The sequence below is a fragment of the Magnolia sinica genome, chromosome 18 (genome assembly GCF_029962835.1).
Source record: "Magnolia sinica isolate HGM2019 chromosome 18, MsV1, whole genome shotgun sequence".
Taxonomy (NCBI): domain Eukaryota; kingdom Viridiplantae; phylum Streptophyta; class Magnoliopsida; order Magnoliales; family Magnoliaceae; genus Magnolia; species Magnolia sinica.
The window spans coordinates 70,391,077-70,409,418 of NC_080590.1; the positions used below are offsets into that span (position 1 = coordinate 70,391,077).

Consider the following 18,342-nt stretch of genomic DNA (forward strand, 5'->3'; position numbering starts at 1 on the left):
CAATAGACAAAACAAGGGTTAGGATAATTAGGGGTGGATTCGAAAGTCCTAGTGCTCTCTTTCTGATTGAATTTTCTTCCCCGTTCTTAATTATTTTTTTTTCCTAAAATTGTGCTTAGTAGTTCATTCCATTATCTGTTGGATTAGTTAAGGAGAGTCATAGATTCGAATTGTGACGACCAGTCGTCGTGGGAACGATCTCGTAATACGTACCGTATCTGCATCTGATTCGTATACTTGCGAGTTTAAATATCATTTAAATCGTGTTGGTTTAAATAAAACATCAAGTTTTTAGCGCCGTTGCCGGGGACTGTTTCGTTCCAAATTGAATTTGGGATTCTCTCTTATCATAATTCATAGCTTAGGATTTTTTCTAACTTAGAGTTCTTTTCTTGATTTTAGAAACTAACCTATTTCCTATTTTGTAGGATCCTGACATAAATTTCTAAGTTAGATTCTAACATAAATCTCCAAATTGGAAGTGAAGGAGGAGCTCCCTATTCTTCAGACATCAATCATCTCCTTTTCCGGGTTCTTTCTTCCCATTCTTATTTACATAGTTTTAACTTGTTTTAGAATCTCATAGTTTCTAGGTCTAGTTTTATTTCTCTTAGGTTGCTTCTTAGTTTAGTTTTCTTTCTTACATTGCAATAACATAGTTTATGCTAGGACGTAGATCTCTGAATATAGAACTAGCACCGTTTGATCCGGAGATTGAAAGAACAATTCGTGAAAGATTGAGAAATAATCCTGTTGAAATGGCGAATGAGACTGAAGTTAAAGCTCTCAAAGATTATTCAGCTCCTGTCCAATTTAATGCGCCTTCATGCATAGTGTTGCCAACCACTACGGCAGCACACTTTGAACTTAAACCTGGAGTCATACAATTGTTGCCATCCTTTTACGGATTGGACAAGGAGGACCCATATCATCATGTGAAAGAATTCTTAGATATTTGCTCCACCTTTAAGTTCCAAAACTTCTCAGACGATTCGATCCGCCTACGCCTGTTTCCTTTTTCTTTGAAGGATAAGGCGAAAGCATGGTTGAATTCTCTAGAAGTTAGATCTATCACTACATGGGACCAACTGTCTAAGAAGTTCTTAAACAAGTTCTTCCCCGTTCACAAAACCAATGCCCTCCGTAGAGAAATTACTAACTTCACACAAAAAGAGGGCGAGCACTTTCATGAATGTTGGGAAAGATGGAAGGACTTGCTTCTTAAATGTCCTCACCATGGTTTTGAGAAGTGGAAACAAGTTCAATACTTCTATGAAGGTCTGACACCACAGAACCGTCGCATGGTTGATGCCACCAGTGGAGGGTCATTCATGACCAAAAGTGATGTCGAAGCGTGGAACTTCTTTGAAACCTTGTGCGAAAATTCCTAGCAATGGGATTATTCAAATAGAGGTGACAGAAGTCCCCAACCACAAAAGAGAGGTGGTATATATGAGATAGGAGTCATACCAGAGCTGAGCGCCAAGCTTGATAACCTGACAAAGAAAGTTGATGCTCTGGTATTAAATAATGGACCACCACAAACAGCTCAAGTCGAGGCATATGCCACATGTTCTAGTCCTGCCCATCCTATGCAGTCTTGTCCATCTGGTGCAGCATTCCCAGAACTTCTCTCTGAACAAGTCCATGCTATGAACACTTTTCAAAAATCTGGGAATGATCCTTACTCGAACACATACAACCCAGGGTGGGCTAGACATCCAAATTTCTCTTGGGCAAAAGGACCACAACAAGGAGGACCATCTGGAAATCCTCCCATGCAACCGCACCTCCAAGTTGGCAATCAACAACCTCAACAGTTTCCACAATATCAACAACTGCCTACACAATCAAGGAAACCATCTCTTGAGGATACACTCCATCTTTTCATGCAGAGTTCTCCAATTCCAAAAAGACACCCAACAAACCTTACTGGCCAACCAGCAAAGCTTACATGCAAATGCACAATCCATTGCCAAGCTGGAAGTACAAATGGGTCAACTAGCTGCCACATTTAGTGAGAGAGAGAAGGGCAAGTTCCCTAGCCAACCTGAGGCTAATCCAAAGGGACAGTATGAGATTGGCTCTAATTCCAACCAAGGGCAATATCATGAACAGGCCAAATCGATCACTACCCTTAGGTCAGGCAAGCAGATTGATAACAGAATAGAGATGCCTGGGGATGAATCAAATTCTAAAACAGAAGATCAAGATGAAGCAGAGAGCCATACCAATGCATCCAAAGTCCAAAAGCTCTCTGACTCTCCAAGAGCCACTAATGTGCCACCTTATGTACCCAAAGCACCCTTTCCTCAACGTCTGGCACCAATAAAGAAAAGAAATAACTTTGATGAAATCTTGGATGTGTTTCAAAAAGTGCAAGTCAACATCTCGTTGCTTGACGCTATCAAGGAAGTCCCTGCTTACGCTAAGTTTCTTAAAGATTTATGCACTCAAAAGCGTAAGCAGAATGTTCATAAGAAAGTCTTCCTTGTAGAGCAGCTCAGCTCCATGATTCAACATAACACCCCTCCTAAATTTAGGGATCCAGGAGCTCCCACCATTTCTTGCAGCATAGGAGATCATAAGATCGGGAAGGCATTACTTGATTTAGGGACGAGTGTCAATTTGTTACCATATTCGGTTTATGAGTAGCTAGGACTTGGTGAGTTGAAACCGACTAAGGTAACATTACAACTAGCCGATAGATCTGTCAAGGTGCCCCGGGGTGTTATTGAAGATGTGTTAATCCAGGTTGATAAATTTTATTTTCCAGTGGATTTCATAGTTATAGATACTCAGCCTGTCCAGAATCTTCATAGTCAGATCCCAGTCATTTTGGGTCGTCCATTTTTGGCCACATCTAATGCTATTATCAATTGCAGGAATGGAGTTATGAAATTGTCCTTTGGTAACATGAATATTAAACTCAATGTTTTTAATGCAGGACAACAATCCTCAGATTTGGATGACATATTTGAAGTGGACATGATCGAGAGCCTTGTGCAGGACTCCTTCCGTACATCTTTTGAAGATCCTCTTGAGACCTGCTTAGCACAATCGGGCATAGATTTTGACATTGATAGTCCCATCCATGAAGTCAATGCATTGCTCGACTCTACTCCTATATTGGAGACTGAAAAATGGAGAGCGAAAGTGGAACCTCTTCATCCCTCTGAGACTCTTCCTGACAGCACAGTTTGTAACTCTGAGAAGACAAAGGCGAGCAGGCTGCTTAATGTTCTTAGAGCATATAAGGCAGCAATTGAACGGAAAATAGAAAAAATCCAGAGAGTATGCCCCCCTGCATGGATGGATCATGCTGTGGTAATATCGCATAACATGCAAAGTAAGCGTGATCCTAACATAGAAGAAGTCGTTCGAGCAGAAGTCCTTAAATTATTTGACGACAGTGTCAGTTGCCTTATTTCAGATAGCACAGTTCATGGGAACTCACATCACTTGTCTGGGATCGGTTAATGAAAGTGTTGAGGTAATTTCTTTGGCGGACCCTGGTTATAAAGATTATTTCATTCATGGTCCGTTCTTGTCTGGCTGAAGACGTTAAACTTAGCGCTCATGGGAGGCAACCCAGCCTTTTGCTTTATTGTATTACTTTTTATTTCATTCATTTTCATTTTTCTTAGTTAGTTACTTCAATGTTTGTGGGTAACATTACTGCAAACCCTCACGAGACTACAACTCGTCCACTAGGGGTAACCTAGGGGTTTAAAGGATTGTTGCATGCGCTAAATGCAATCGAGAGCACCTGCGAAAGTGGTATAGGTAGGATCTTCTTTTCTTTTTCTTTTTGTTATTTTTGCTTTTGTTAATTTCTCTCTTGCCCTAACTTGCTCTTACATTGATAATTTTGGGAAGCCTCTTGATTCTCCGTCCAGGTACTATCTTTCCCTCATTCCTCTTTTATTATTCATTGTCCCAGGTGCATCGCATGATTATTTCTTTTACATTGAGGACAATGTAGATTTTAGGTTGGGGGTGGGAGATTAGGTTACCTAATCAGTATTTTCTTGGTCTTGAGCAAAATTTGTGAAAAATTTGTGAAAATTTTAAAATTTTTTCTGGAATTTCTATTGAATTCAAAGTGATTTTGAAGGATAGTTGTGATTTTAACATTATAAGATATGTGATGTTGGTAACTTATGACTCTTGGATTCGGCCATCTGCTTGATTTCACAGTCAATTTTGAATTGTTAATCCATGATTAGAACTTGTAAACATTGATTGAGCCATGATTTCACATATCACATCTTGCTTACACATTAAGTTTTCGGTTCGATAACTGAATGATTAACTTGGTAAAAAGAAGAATTAAAATGCTAAGTCACATAATCTTCACCATAGGTTTGCTCCCTATAGGTGCAGATTTGATTCTCCATAGTTGACATATGAAAAAAAAAAAGTTAGGCGACAAGTTTTCGCCATAGGTTTGCTCCCTATAGATAAGAATTTGATTCCCCTCATTTGCGTTACTGCTCATAAAGAAAATCAAAGGCTGGTAAAATGAAAAGTTAATTTGTGAGATAAGTGTTGGTTTCAAGCTTGGTTGTCACGAATTACCAATGATATCATGAAATTGACAATTGGATCTCATAATGTTTGTAAGTCGAGATTACACTTTACATTCATGGAGCTCGATGTTCAGAATTGTTCCAATTAATGGATTAATAGTTTGAAATTAATTATGAAATCTGTCGAGAGCTTGATTCTAAGAGAAAAATTCCACACACCAATCATGAATCTTAGAATTTTCACATCTCAGCTATCTGTTCACAAGTCACTTGAGTTTACAGGAATTGTCTTTTATTTCTGAAATTATTTTTCGCATGTTTTGCTCGGGACTAGCAAAATGCTGGTTGGGGGTTGTGATCAGGGTCGAATATTGCATATTAGACCCTAATCATTACCAGATTTTATGTATATGATAATGCTTAATGGAGTATTTTAATTGTATTTTTGTTACAGGATGAAGTCAGGAGCGTTAATTGAAAATTGATGTTAAAGGCATGAATTTCATGATCCAAAGTCTCCAGAGCACGAGATGGACTCCAGAGAACCAATAATGAAGATTTTACACGCCTGGGATCTGAGGAAAGCAAGCCAAAGGGGCCCGAAAAGGGTCCAGAATGCAAGATCACATGGTTCCCGCTATCCGATCAGTTCGAAACTTCATACATGAGATGAGAGCCTAAATTAACCGTACATATTAAATTTCAGCCATTGAAGATCTCGGGAAGTGGTCCAACGGACAGATCAGCCTATTAATCTCCAATTTGGGGCCCACCTGATATTTGGAACTACCTCAACCTTGGTATTGACGGCTAAATTACCATGATAAAGAGGATGGATGGTGTAGATTTCTCGTAAACATCACGGTGGGCCCTGTGTATGAGGAGTGTGCACACTGCACGTTTTCACCGGCTGCGCACCGCACCGCCAGGACGGTCAGCGAGCCGCTGACCCGTCTCTCTCTCTCGCCACTGCAGCGTCCGCGGAACCGAACCGCGGTCGTCGGTTGTGGGGCCCACCTAGTGTCCAAATGGACAATCCAAACCGTCCATCCACTTCCTGGGGCAGCCATTACCATTGCCTAGGTGGCAAAAATTCAAATGAACGCATAGATCAGAGCCCAGCCGTTCAAACGCAGGTTGGACGGCAAGACAGAAAGCCGCGTGGGCTGCACCGAATCCACCCCAAAACCAGTCAATTCCTACTGATTTTTCGAGCTGAAACCAATGGACGGCGTGGATTCCTGTGAAAAGTCCAATAATGGACCCAACCATCATCGCAGCGTCGGTTTGGCGTCCGCGAAACGCACGGACGCTGCCAGTTTTTGCAGAAATTAGTGGGCCCCACTCGTCAACCTTCCGGAAGATCTGATCCGTCCATCGTGTAGAGGGCTTCGAGAGCTTCAAAACCATGTTGATATTCCTCGCCCATGCGTACACACGTGTGCGGTAAAGAGGCCAAAAGTAGACTGCCCCGGGACGTTCAAAATGGAGTTTTTTGAGATTTCTTCTGTGGGCCGCGCTAATGGACCTTCAAAACCACCCATTCTTGACTGAAATTTCGTTCTAAATCCAATGGACGGGGTGGATTTTCCAGAAAATACCTCTGTGGGGCCCACCGATCACGGCTGCGAAAATTTGTACTCCGAGTCCTTCTACGACTCTGCCACCGACCCCAGCCATCCAGCAGCTATAAAAGGGGAGTTTTGGACGTGGGAAAGGTATTCAGAACCAGGGGATTCCAGATCTGGAGCAAGGGAGAGAAGAAAGAGAAGAAAGAAGAGAGAGAGAGATTGTTTGGTTTGACTTTTTTTATGAATTTTATTTAATATTTTTTATGGATTTTATGGGTCACTAATCTCTCAGCTAGGGCTGAGATGAAGCCCCTAATTTGATTAGCTCTTGTATTGGTTGATTTACTTTGAATTTCAATTAATTTGTTTCTTTCTTTAAGTGGGCTTTATGGGTTTAAAATTCTAAACTTCTCCATCTATGAACTTGACCAAAGTATATATATGGATGTTGTTTGGATGCTTATTATAGGTGCTTGTGTCTGAGCAAGAACAGGTTTCCTATAGAGGAAGAAACAGGATGCTTTAATGAATTGTACATCCCTTATGCCCGACCAAGGATATGGGATATGTCATTCATGGCATTGCTTAAAGGAATTAGACAGTCTGTATGCCCGATTAAGGACACAGATTGTGCTTTCTCTATTTAAGTGGTATCAATCTAGATCAAGGTGAATCAATAGACAAAACAAGGGTTAGGATAATTAGGAGTGGATTCGAAAGTCCTAGTGCTCTCTTTCTGATTGAATTTTCTTCCCTGTTCTTAATTGTTTTTTTTCCCTAAAATTGTGCTTAGTAGTTCATTCCATTATCTGTTGGATTAGTTAAGGACAGTCATAGATTCGAATTGTGACGACCAGTCCTCGTGGGAACGATCTCGTAATACGTACCATATCTGCATCTGATTCGTATACTTGCGAGTTTAAATATCATTTAAATCGTGTTGGTTTAAATAAAACATCAGTAGGCTCTATGCTCCAGCTCCACATGCAAGTGACAGGCTTTCCCATAGACAAGTCTAAAAGGAAACATTTCAATGGGGTTTTTAAAAGTTGTACGGTAAGCCCATAAAGCATCAGTCAAATGGATTAACCAATCTTTATAGTCAGGGTTAACCATTTTTTCTAGAATTTATTTAATTTTCCTGTTATAAATCTTGGCTTGCCTACTTGTCTACAGGTGGTATGGAGTGCTCACTTTATGAGAGATGACATATTTCTTTATTAAGTTCTCAAATGGCCTATTACAAGTGTGAACCTCCATCACTGATGATGGCCCGAGGCATTCTGAACTGGGAAATGATATTTTCTTTTAAGAATCGAATGACCGTTTTATGATCATTATTCCAGCACGGGATCGCTTTGACCCATTTAGTGACATAGTCTACTGCTAACAAAAATGTAAATATTCCTAAGGGAATAGGGGAATGGTCCCATGAAATCAATGCCCCAGCAATCAAATGCTTCAATGATAAGAATGGGGTTTAAAGGCATCATATTTCGACGGGATAACCCTCCCAATTTCTGACAATGCTCACAAGCTTTGCAAAACTCATGAGTATCTCTGAACATCGTGGGCCAGTAAAAGCCACACTACAGAATTTTGGTCGTGATTTTTTTAATAGAAAAGTGACTGCCACAAGCCTGAGAATGACAAAAGGAGATAACACTCTAATGTTCATTGTCTGGCACACATCTCCATAGAATTTGGTTTGAGCGATATTTACACAAATAAGGATCATCCAAGAAATTTTTTCTTATCTCACGCAGTCCAATATGTTGGCATGAAACCTGTAGTAAGATAATTTGCAATGTCAGCAAACCAAGGTAGTTGGGAGAATTTAAATAATTATTCGTTGGGGAACATATCATTTATCAATGTCGGCTCAAGGAATTAGTGAGGTCAAGTCAAGAAAGGTAGTCGGCCATTACATTTTCTATTCCTTTTTTATCTCGTCTATCAATATCAAATTCTTGGAGTAAGAGGATTCATCTTATCAGGCGAGGCTTAGCATCCACCTTAGAAAGAAGATACTTTAGTGTCGCATGGTCCAAGTAGATGCTAATCTTAGATCCGATTAGGTAGGACCTAAATTTGTCCAAAGCGAACACTACGACTTAGAGTTCCTTTTCCGTAGTAGTGTAGTTCACTTGGGCAAAATTTAGAGTTCTACTTACATAGTGAATAATGTAGGGCTTCTTTTCTTTTCTCTGGCCTAACACCACCCCAATAACATAGTCAGATGCATCGCACATAATCTCAAAAGGGATGCTCCAATCGGGTCGATGCATGATAGGTGCGGTAGTTAACATGCCCTTGAGCTTAGTGAAAGCTTCTTGGCATTGTTCAATCCACTCGTATGGTACATCCTTTTGAAGTAGATTGCATAAAGGACGAGAGATGACTAAATTCCTTTATGAATCATCTATAAAATTCAGCGTGTCTTAGGAAGGATCGCACATCACGTAGATCTTGGGTGGAGGTAGGTTAGAGATAAGATCAATTTTTCCCTTGCCTACCTCAATTTCCTTGGACAAATTTATGTGTCCAAGTACAATTCCCTTGGGAACCATGAAATGACATTTCTCTCAATTCAGAACCAAAATCTTTTCCTCATATCGCTTCAGCACACATTTAAGATTTTTTAAATACTTGGTGAAGGATGGACCAAAGATAGAGAACTTGTCCATGAAGAACTCTAAATATTGCTCCACAATGTTAGAAAAAATACTCAACATGCATCACTGAAAAGTGGTGGGGGCATTACATAGTCCGAATGGCATCCTTTAGTAAGCAAAGGTGCTAAAGGGACATGTGAATGATGTCTTCTCTTGATCTTCAAGGGCTATCTCTATCTGATTATAGCCCGAATATCTGTCAAGGAAGCAATAGTAAGAGTGACTGATTAGCCTTTCCAAAATTTGATCAATGAAGGGCAAAGGAAAGTGGTCCTTCCTTGTGACGGTATTCAACTTTTTGTAGTCAGTGCACATTCTTCAACCAGTAGTAACTCTAGTTGGCACGAATTTATTGTCGACATTGGCTACGATGGTGATTCTAGACTTCTTAGGAACTACCTGAGTTGGACTCACCCATTGACTATCGGATATAGGGTATATGATACCCACATCCAACAACTTAATTACCTCGGCCTTAACCACTTCTTTCAAATTTGGATTGAGTCGACGTTGTGGTTGATGAGAGATTTTCACATTATCCTCAAGATGAATGCAGTGAGTACAAATCAAAGGGTTGATTCCCTTGAGGTATACAATCGACCATCCAAGAGCTCTTTTATGCTCAATGAGAGTGAAAATGAGCACATTCACTTATTCTTTCTCAAGGTAGGAAGAAATCACTACCAAGCATGTCTCATCTTGACCTAAGTAGATATATTTAAGATCAGTAGGCAAAGGTTTTATGTCAAGCTTCGGTGCTTTGAGGCTAGACGGTAGAAGCACTACATCGGTTTTGGGTAATTTCTCAAATTATGGCCTCCACCAATTAACTTCAAGTACTGGCATAGTACCAAGTAAGGCATCTATGTAAGGCCCGTATCTTAGTCTGTACCATTATTTAGACTCCCGTGAACCTCGCCATCGAATTCCTGCAACCCGCGACCTGTAATCGGCATTTGTGCGCAACCCTTAGTCGTATCCCTTAGATATGAGTCGACTCGACCCAAGACTTGTACCATTGTGACCACGCCGTCGTCATGATTCCAATACCGCGTCTTGCATACTGATGTAATACTTAGGCTAAGAGTTGTGGGCCCACATTTATTTAGAGAAAAATGCTGCATATTACGAATCCCGAGAGAATCTCTACCACCCATCACATCAATCAATCAAGTCAAATCAAGCACACATCCCATCACTCACCCATACCTCTCTCTTCACCAAGTTAAATGAACCTATGCCTATCCCATCCCTTTCTTACCAACAAGTCAAGGCAACCCATACCCCATGCCACCTCATGCCCCCATAAGTCAACAAAGCCCATACCCTCCATGCTACCTTCTCTTACAACCACCCACTCTCTCTCATTCTCTACCTATTCCCTAAGCAACCCAAAAGAGTGGCCATCTAAGCATTCCAAGGAGAAAGAGCCCAAAGTGTAGCCCACTTCCTACCCCGTTATCTCTCATCTCCACCCTTCAATCTTCATCATCCTCGATCAAAGTTGAAGCCAAGGAGCTAAGGAAGCCATAGAACCAAGAAGATTAGCAATCAGTGGGTGTTTTTGTAGGATTAGATGATGGGTCAAGTGAGGCCTACTGATCAATAGTATGGATCTCACTTTGGACCCTATGTGTGGCCGATGGCCCACCATGATTCTTATGATCATCCCATGATAGGCTCCATGGACCACATCATGATGTTTATTTTTCCCATTTATGGAAAGGTCATCTAGACCTTGTATCTTTTGTGGAAAGGGATCTCCACCGTTGATTTTTATGATTTAGGGCCCACACTATTTGGGACCCATTTTGATGTATGTATAGTATTTACATAGCCCACCTAGGGAGGTCATAGTGGCGGAGCCCCTCCCCTCCATCATCGTTTCTCTCTCTCTCTATCTCTCTCTTTCCCATCTTGTGGCCCACCAAGAATGTATGAATCTTATCTATGTCGTCCACTGATCGGACCCACCTTACTATCCACTAGTGGGACCACACGCTGTCCAAATGGGCCTGCATGACTAGCCGGTCACACAGGCCCAATGGCAGGGAAAACACAAGGATCAGCTAGATCCCAAACTGGGTGGGCCACCTACGTGGGACCCACCATCATGTATACATTGTATATCTTGGTCGTCCCTCCTAGACGGGCCTGGACGAAGGAAAATAAATATCAGATTGATCGGGCGGGCCACCACGTGGCACCACCGGGATGTATGTGTTTTTGGGCCCTACTGTAATGTATAGGTTTCATCCTCACTGTTCAGCTGCTGGACGGTGGGACCCTACCTTGATGTATGTATTAAATCCACACCGTCTATTAAATTTTCCAACTCATTTTAGGCCTTGGGCTGAAAAATGAAGCCAATCCAAATCTCTGGTAGGCCACACCGTCAAAAATATTGTTTTAATAATGAAATTTTCTATCGAAATGGTTAGGGCTCGCTGTGACGTTTCTATACGCCCAAAAATATTGAATATTGGGCTCATTAGATTTGTCATGAACCAAAGAATGCTCACTGGATCGTCCTCAAGTGGGCCCCACCTATGAAAAACCAACAAAAAAATATAATAAAAAAATGTGCATATATATATATGCCAGACGCTACTGCTGCCAGCGTCCAGACTGCTTGGAATGGTTGGGTTCGTAGACCCAGTAGTAGGCCCCACCATGATGAATGTCAAACATCTACACCATGCATTTGATGGGTCCCCTTTAGAAATTGTGATACCTCAAAAATCAACCGTATACAGAACTCAGGTGGCCCACACCATCTAAAATCATGTGAAGACATGCTAAATCATTTAAAAGCACTTGCTAGGGTCCACCTGAAATTTGGATGCTTCTGAAACTCGGTCTGACCCCTTAACCAAGTGGGACACACTTAATGGATGGATTGGATTTATGAACAACGGCTTGGTGGGCCCGACTAATGATTGTGAATGTTTTAATAGAGGGTAAACCTCTCAACTGTGTGCATGGTGTGGCCCACACAAGCCACAGATTGACTCGATTCTAAGTCTTAGGCCTCACCATGATGTGTGTATCAGATACACCATGTCCATTCTTTTTTCCTTAGGGTCATGGCCCCCATTGTCTTGAGAAACCCACCCTATGTATGTGCCCAACCGTGGACTGTCTTATGCAGGTCCACCATGATATGTGTTATATGCATGCCATCCGTCAGTTTTGAGGCCCACCTAGTCAGGCCCACCATGATATATGTTCCATCCACGCCATCTAGGTACTGGAGGTCCAGCAGGCCCAGATGGGCTAGACGTCCAGCCCTTGGAGCCCATCATGATGTATGTGTTGTATACATGTTGTCCATCCCTTTTGTTGGGCCATAGGCTGCTTTATGAGGCCTAATATGATGTAGGTGTTGTGTACACACCGTTCATCCATTCCCTGGATATTGGGGCTGTATGTGAGGCCCATTGTGGCTATATGTGAGGCCCATTGTGGCTGTATGTAAGGCTCATTGTGGTTGTATGAGAGGTCCATTGTGAATGTATGAGGCCCATTGTGATTGTGTGAGGCCCATTATTTCATGAAATCCACCATGATGGATGTGCTATATATATACCTTGTCCATCCATTTTTCTAGGCCATAGGGCTGGTCTATGAGGCCCGCCATGATGTATATGTTGCACACGCGGCCCACTCATTGTTTCAGGGCCATAGGCCCCTTTGTCATGAAAAGCCCACCTTGGTTTATATGATTATATGTATCCTATCTATACATTCCATAGGCCACGAGCCACCTTGAGAGGCCCATGGTGATGTATATGTTTTATGCCCGTGTTAGGGACTGCCTTATGAGGTCCACCATGTGTGAGTGATGTGTATACATTATCCATCCACTTTCTAGATAGTATTAGGGCTGTGGGCCCCCATTATAAGCTAGATCCCATATCCCAAATGGGTCGCACCTTAGGAGCAATGGTGGTTAAATGTCCACGTTGTAAGCCTCCCTAGGGCCCATCGTTACATCCATTTCCACCTTACCTTATTGGGCTAACCCAAGTCATTGGGCCCCGTTTGATAATGATACTCTTCACTATACCCTGTAGGACTACCCAAACATTGGAGCCCATCTTGTGTTCATACTGGGTCTTCCATAGGAAATGTGGCCCACCTAGATGCATGTCTTGCCCAAGTTTAGTGAATATATCCAAGGCCCACTTAGATGATGAGCGGGCTACCCAATCCATGTGCAAGGACACATTGTCCTAGATGTATGAACTCTACCAAGCCCACCTTATGTATGTATCGAGCCCCATAAGGAAGCCCAGTTTATTCATGATAGGAGGTTGAGGAAGCCCAATTGTTCACCATTTTAGCTCACCCTATGAACTCACCTCATTGTATACCCACTTGACTCACCCCATGAGATGTATCCTACCTTGTAATCAATTGCTAGGACCTCGTGTTATATATGTATCATCCACACTGTCCATTTACCTTCTTAGGACGAGTGTGAGGCCTATCTTTGATATTAATACATCATCATCACCCTCTCCCCTGACTATAGATGGAAGAATATGTAGTATCAGGTTAGTATATCTACTATGTAGAACCTATCTCGACATATGGAGTAGACTCGTCGTCCCCGTCTTGGATCATGCAAAGCCATGGAAGGCTAATGTAAGATATACGCCATGGGCTCCTATAGTTGTAGAAGGAACATGTTGTTTAGTTTATACTTTGGGTATGTGAGATGCCGGTGAAGGTCGATTGTGGATTATTATTATCCGCCTTATCAGATAATCATGCCTATGTACTTTGTTACATCGTGATACATACCCATACGTATCATATATATGCTTGTTATGAGGAGTGACTGATCATAGCATGTGTCATTGGGCTGGTTTATTATGGGACTCCTAGTGAGATGGAGTGGCCCCACATGAGCGCGTGGTACGCGCAGGTTTGATGCATGACTGGATAGTATGACTCATGCATCTCGCATTTTTGTGACATGACCATTATTCACCCTAACGACATCAGGGTTGTGGCCTCCACAGGCATGTCGTGGATGACCAGATGGGACACCGAAAATATTTGGTTCGAGCATCTGGGTATGTTAGTTGTACGTGGGTTAAAGTCCCTAAACCTCCGTGGCCAGGAGATGCTCCAACGTCTAAACCGAGTGGAAACATGAGTGCATGAGGGTCATATACCATTAGGCCGCGTCTCCCACTATATCATGGTCGGTTGGAAGGGGGTATGGCCTTATCCGCCCGAGTGAGGAGGCTGTAAGCTAGGCTGATTTTGACCAGCTCATAAATGGGTCCGCTACCGACAAGCCGGGCTGATATTGGTATGTGGGTAATAAAGTCTCTTTCACTCACTTGGTTGTGCGACTAGGGAGGCAGTGGCCAATGTGGAGTGTACTAGACCTCGGTGATGATCCCAAAGATGTATGGTACTGAAATGTAGACTTACTAAGTAGGAATTGCGTCCTCAATATTCATTCATTCACTATCCACTCGAGCTGATGGTGCACAACTAGATCATTAAGTGCACCTTTGCAATGGTTATGATTTCGGTTGGGTACACGACCAACCTGAGATTAGGAGTTTACCACATTGAGTCTAACTATCCAAATTTAGGTATGGGACTGGTTTGGATAGAAATCCCTTGTGATGGACCGCACAGCTTATGATACTATGTACTATCATCCCAACTTCATACTACAGATTGGTCATTTTCTTTCACGCCACATATTGCATTACATCCTCAACACATCGCATTTAGTTTACTATGCTTCTGTATTGTCTAGCCTGAATAAGGTTGATGGTATTATGGACTCGCCAGGATCTACATATTTCATTACATCCGCAGCATATGACATTTTGGGTTGTTTCTACATTTATATAGTCTAGATGAGGTTGATAGTATTTGTGACTCGTCAAGAATTGCATATTGTATTTCATTCTCAGTATCTGATATTTGGCTCATTATGACTCCGCATTGCATAGCCGATCTGCATTACATACTCTGATATTGAATAACTTATAGACTTGCCAGTATTCCGCTTATGCTGATATTTGTGTACTTGGCACTTAACTTGTGCACACACTTACACCACCCTATAAGCTTCTTGTAAGCTTATGCACGATCATTGCGTGCAGGTGACGTTAGGTCGCAATAGCATTGAGGCAGGAGCGTGGAGGCCGAGCTTTGTGCAAATTTTATTATATGCATGCATTTCCATTCAGCATTGTAATCAACTATTTATATTAGTGGATATGTGATGACGATGTTACTCTTATAATTTGGGTACACTTATGGTTCTGCTCCTTTACAAAAAAAAAATCACACTGAAAATCCTCCTTTTATGATCCCAAGATCGGAATCTGGCATATGCGTGCCGGGAGCCGAGAATGTGGTACTACGGAGCTGTCGGCGCCGGATTCGACAATCGGGATTTCTATGAGCCTGGTTTCCGAGTTTAGGGCGTGACAATCCATCTCCCTAGTCATGTCATCATCTAAATCAGGAGAGTGGGGTCAAGCATGTCTCTAGAGTGTCAGAGTATAGAGTCAAAAGTGCTCTATCTTCCACGAAAGAATCAATCATGTTAATGTCGTGGGTATCGTCATCATTCTCTAACTATTTATTCATATTAAAAAAGATGTTGAGCTCCAATGTCATATTTCTGAAAGATAAATTCATAATTTTATTCCTACAATTAATGATATCATTTAATGTAACAAGGAATGGGTGACCAAAAATGATGGGTATTTGAGTGCTCCTACCTATGATGGGTTGAGTGTCCAGGATAATAAAATATACTGGATAGTAGAATTTATCAACTTGGATCAACACATCCTCAATCATCCCTCTCGGTACACGAACTGAGCGATCGGCAAGTTGTAATGTGGTCCGAGTAGGTTTTAATTCACCTAGACCCAATTGTTTGTAAATTGAGTAAAGGATCAGATTTACACTCGCTCCTAAGTCTAAAAGTGTGTGCTCATTCCAGTGGTTCCCAATTACACAAGTAATGGTTGGGCTACCAGGATCTTTGTATTTTTGTGGCACATCTTGTTGAGGATGGCACTCACTTTTTCTGTCAAAAATATTTTCTTTTGTATGATTTGCAATCTTTTAGTCGTACATAAATCTTTCAGAAATTTGGTATATGAAGGGATTTGTTTAATGACATCCAGTAGAGGGATGTTGACCTTCACTTGCTTAAGCACCTCTAGAATATCCTGAGAGTTAGAGAGAGGTTTTGGTGCAATCAACTGTTGAGGAAATGACGCAATTGGCTTACTTTGAGGTTCCCGTTCTAACTCATGTGGAGCATTAGTAGGTCTATCATTTTCATCTATTTCCGGGTCCTTAGGCTTTTCACCCCTCACTGGAATAAATTTGTCAATTGTCTTCCCACTCCTAAGAGTGGTGATAGACTTAGCCTGCTCCATTTGTTTTAAGGAGCTTGGGTCACTGATTTCATATTGCTGTTTTGGGTTGAGGAGAGGCTGAGCCCGAATGATCCCTTTCTCCCCAATCGAATTTTTTGTTTCAAGCCCTTGTATGGCCTTTGTAAGGTCTTAAAAGGCTTGTAGCATACCCAGATTAAAAAGCTCTTGATTTTGTATATGTTTTAAGACCGAATCCTCTTGAGGTTTCCTTTGATTCAGAAATTGGTTAAGGATCCCTTGAGGAGTAGCTGTTTGTCCGTTCCTCTAACTGAAGTTTAGATGGTTTATCCAGCTTGAGTTATATGTATTTGAGGTGGGTCCATTGAAAGGTTTTTGGTATTTGTTTATGGCATTTGATTACTCATTCAATATCTCTTGAAAAGCATGAATTGTTAGGCAATTCTCAGTTGTATGTATGTCACAAGCACAAATACCACAAATAACTTCCGTAGTCATTTCGGGTCCCATGGCCTCGACTTTTCTTGTGAGTTTGGTCACTCTTGCATTTATATCATCTTCCTCTTTTAGAACATAAATTCCTCCCATTTCCTTTGATTGAGTAGGTGTAGAAGTGTTAATTCTTGAAGAGGTATCACATGATTGCACATTTTCAGCAAGTTTATCAAAATAATCTCACGCATCATCGGCTTCCTTATTCATGAATTCCCTATTAGACATCATCTCCACAAATTGGCGCATGGATGAGGTCAATCCCTCATAGAAAAACTTATTATACGATATGTTTTATAGCCATGTTGTGGACATGAATTTATGAGATCCTTAAATCGTTCTCAATATTAGAAGGTCTCATCCTCTTTTTGTGCAAAATTCATGATTGTTTTCCTTAAGGTATTTATTTTATGATAAGGGAAGAACTTTTTAAGGAACTCTCTTGTCATCTCAGCCCACGTGCCAATGAACCTTTGTCTTAAGGAATGTAACCACGATTTAGCCTTTTCTTTCAAAGAGAAAGGAAATAATTTCAGTCTAACTGTGTCCTCAGACACGTTTGGGAAGTGTAATGTAGATATGATTTCATCAAACTATTTCATATGCAAGTATAGACTTTCAGATTCTAGTCCATGAAACTTAGGGAGGAGTCGAATTACCCTTGGTTTAATATCCACAGTTCTTGTATTCAATGGAAATATCATGCAGAAAGGTGTACTCACCCCCGTCGGTTGTAAATAATCTCTTAGAGTACGAGGCGGGGGTGCATTATGCACCTCGTTTTCATTTTGAACTTCCTCAACTGGTGGTTGATGTTGATTTGCGGCCATTACTTCAATTAACTGAGAGGATCTCAAGTGGTGTCTAATCCTTTGATGGATAGGCAACCCTTCGACTAATCCTCCTTCACTCAAGAGACGTTGAGTGTTTTTACGAACCCACTTGGGCATGAAACACACACAGCCCTCAAGCACCAAACAACTAAAACTTAGAATAAAGAAAACTAAAGAAAATAAGAAATATAGAAAAAAAAAGAGAGAGAAAATTAGAAAGAAGTTACCGGATTAGAGTTGCTATGTTAAGATCCTACTAAACAGAAAACAATATTAGTTTCTAAAAACAATTTCAGAAAAAATCATAACATATATATATATATATAAAGCAAAAAGTTAACCCTAATCTTAACCTGATTCTAATACTAATTAATTCCAGAAAAACGTAGTCATAGTCCCCTGCAACGGCACTAAAAACTTGTTCACAACCTCAGGTGTAAGGTCGCGATGTAGTAATAACTCGTGAGAACGAGGTCGAATCCATAGGGACTAAACTTGTATGTATTATGAAAAGAACTAGAACTAAAAGAAGATCTAAATCTGAATTTTGGAATAAAAGAGAGTAATTGTGAATAATGTTTAAACTATCGATTAAAGGTGGGAACTAGGGTGCTAAGGATCCACTTGTAACTATCAAGATGCTACCTTACTTAATTCAAGGAACACAATTGGAATTGGAGTCTTATCCTATCTAATTGGAAGATAAAACAATTTAAATCAAATCCAAACTTTTCATTAACCTAATTCTCAATGGAGGAGAATTGTGAAGATTTGAAGAGATTCTGTCACCTTACCATGTTCAGGAGACGATGGTGAACAATAAGATTTACTAACCTCATAAT

At 41.0% G+C, this 18,342-nt stretch overlaps 2 non-coding genes across 2 annotated transcripts; one reads left to right on the top strand and one right to left on the bottom strand.

Annotated features, from left to right (window-relative positions):
* Positions 1-1,136: 1,136 nt before the first annotated feature.
* On the bottom strand, positions 1,137-1,243 carry LOC131234254 (small nucleolar RNA R71). Its single transcript, XR_009165657.1, has one exon. It is a non-coding gene; the product is annotated as a small nucleolar RNA R71 (small nucleolar RNA).
* Positions 1,244-16,964: 15,721 nt separating this feature from the next.
* On the top strand, positions 16,965-17,069 carry LOC131234134 (small nucleolar RNA R71). The gene has a single exon (XR_009165543.1). It is a non-coding gene; the product is annotated as a small nucleolar RNA R71 (small nucleolar RNA).
* Positions 17,070-18,342: the final 1,273 nt, after the last annotated feature.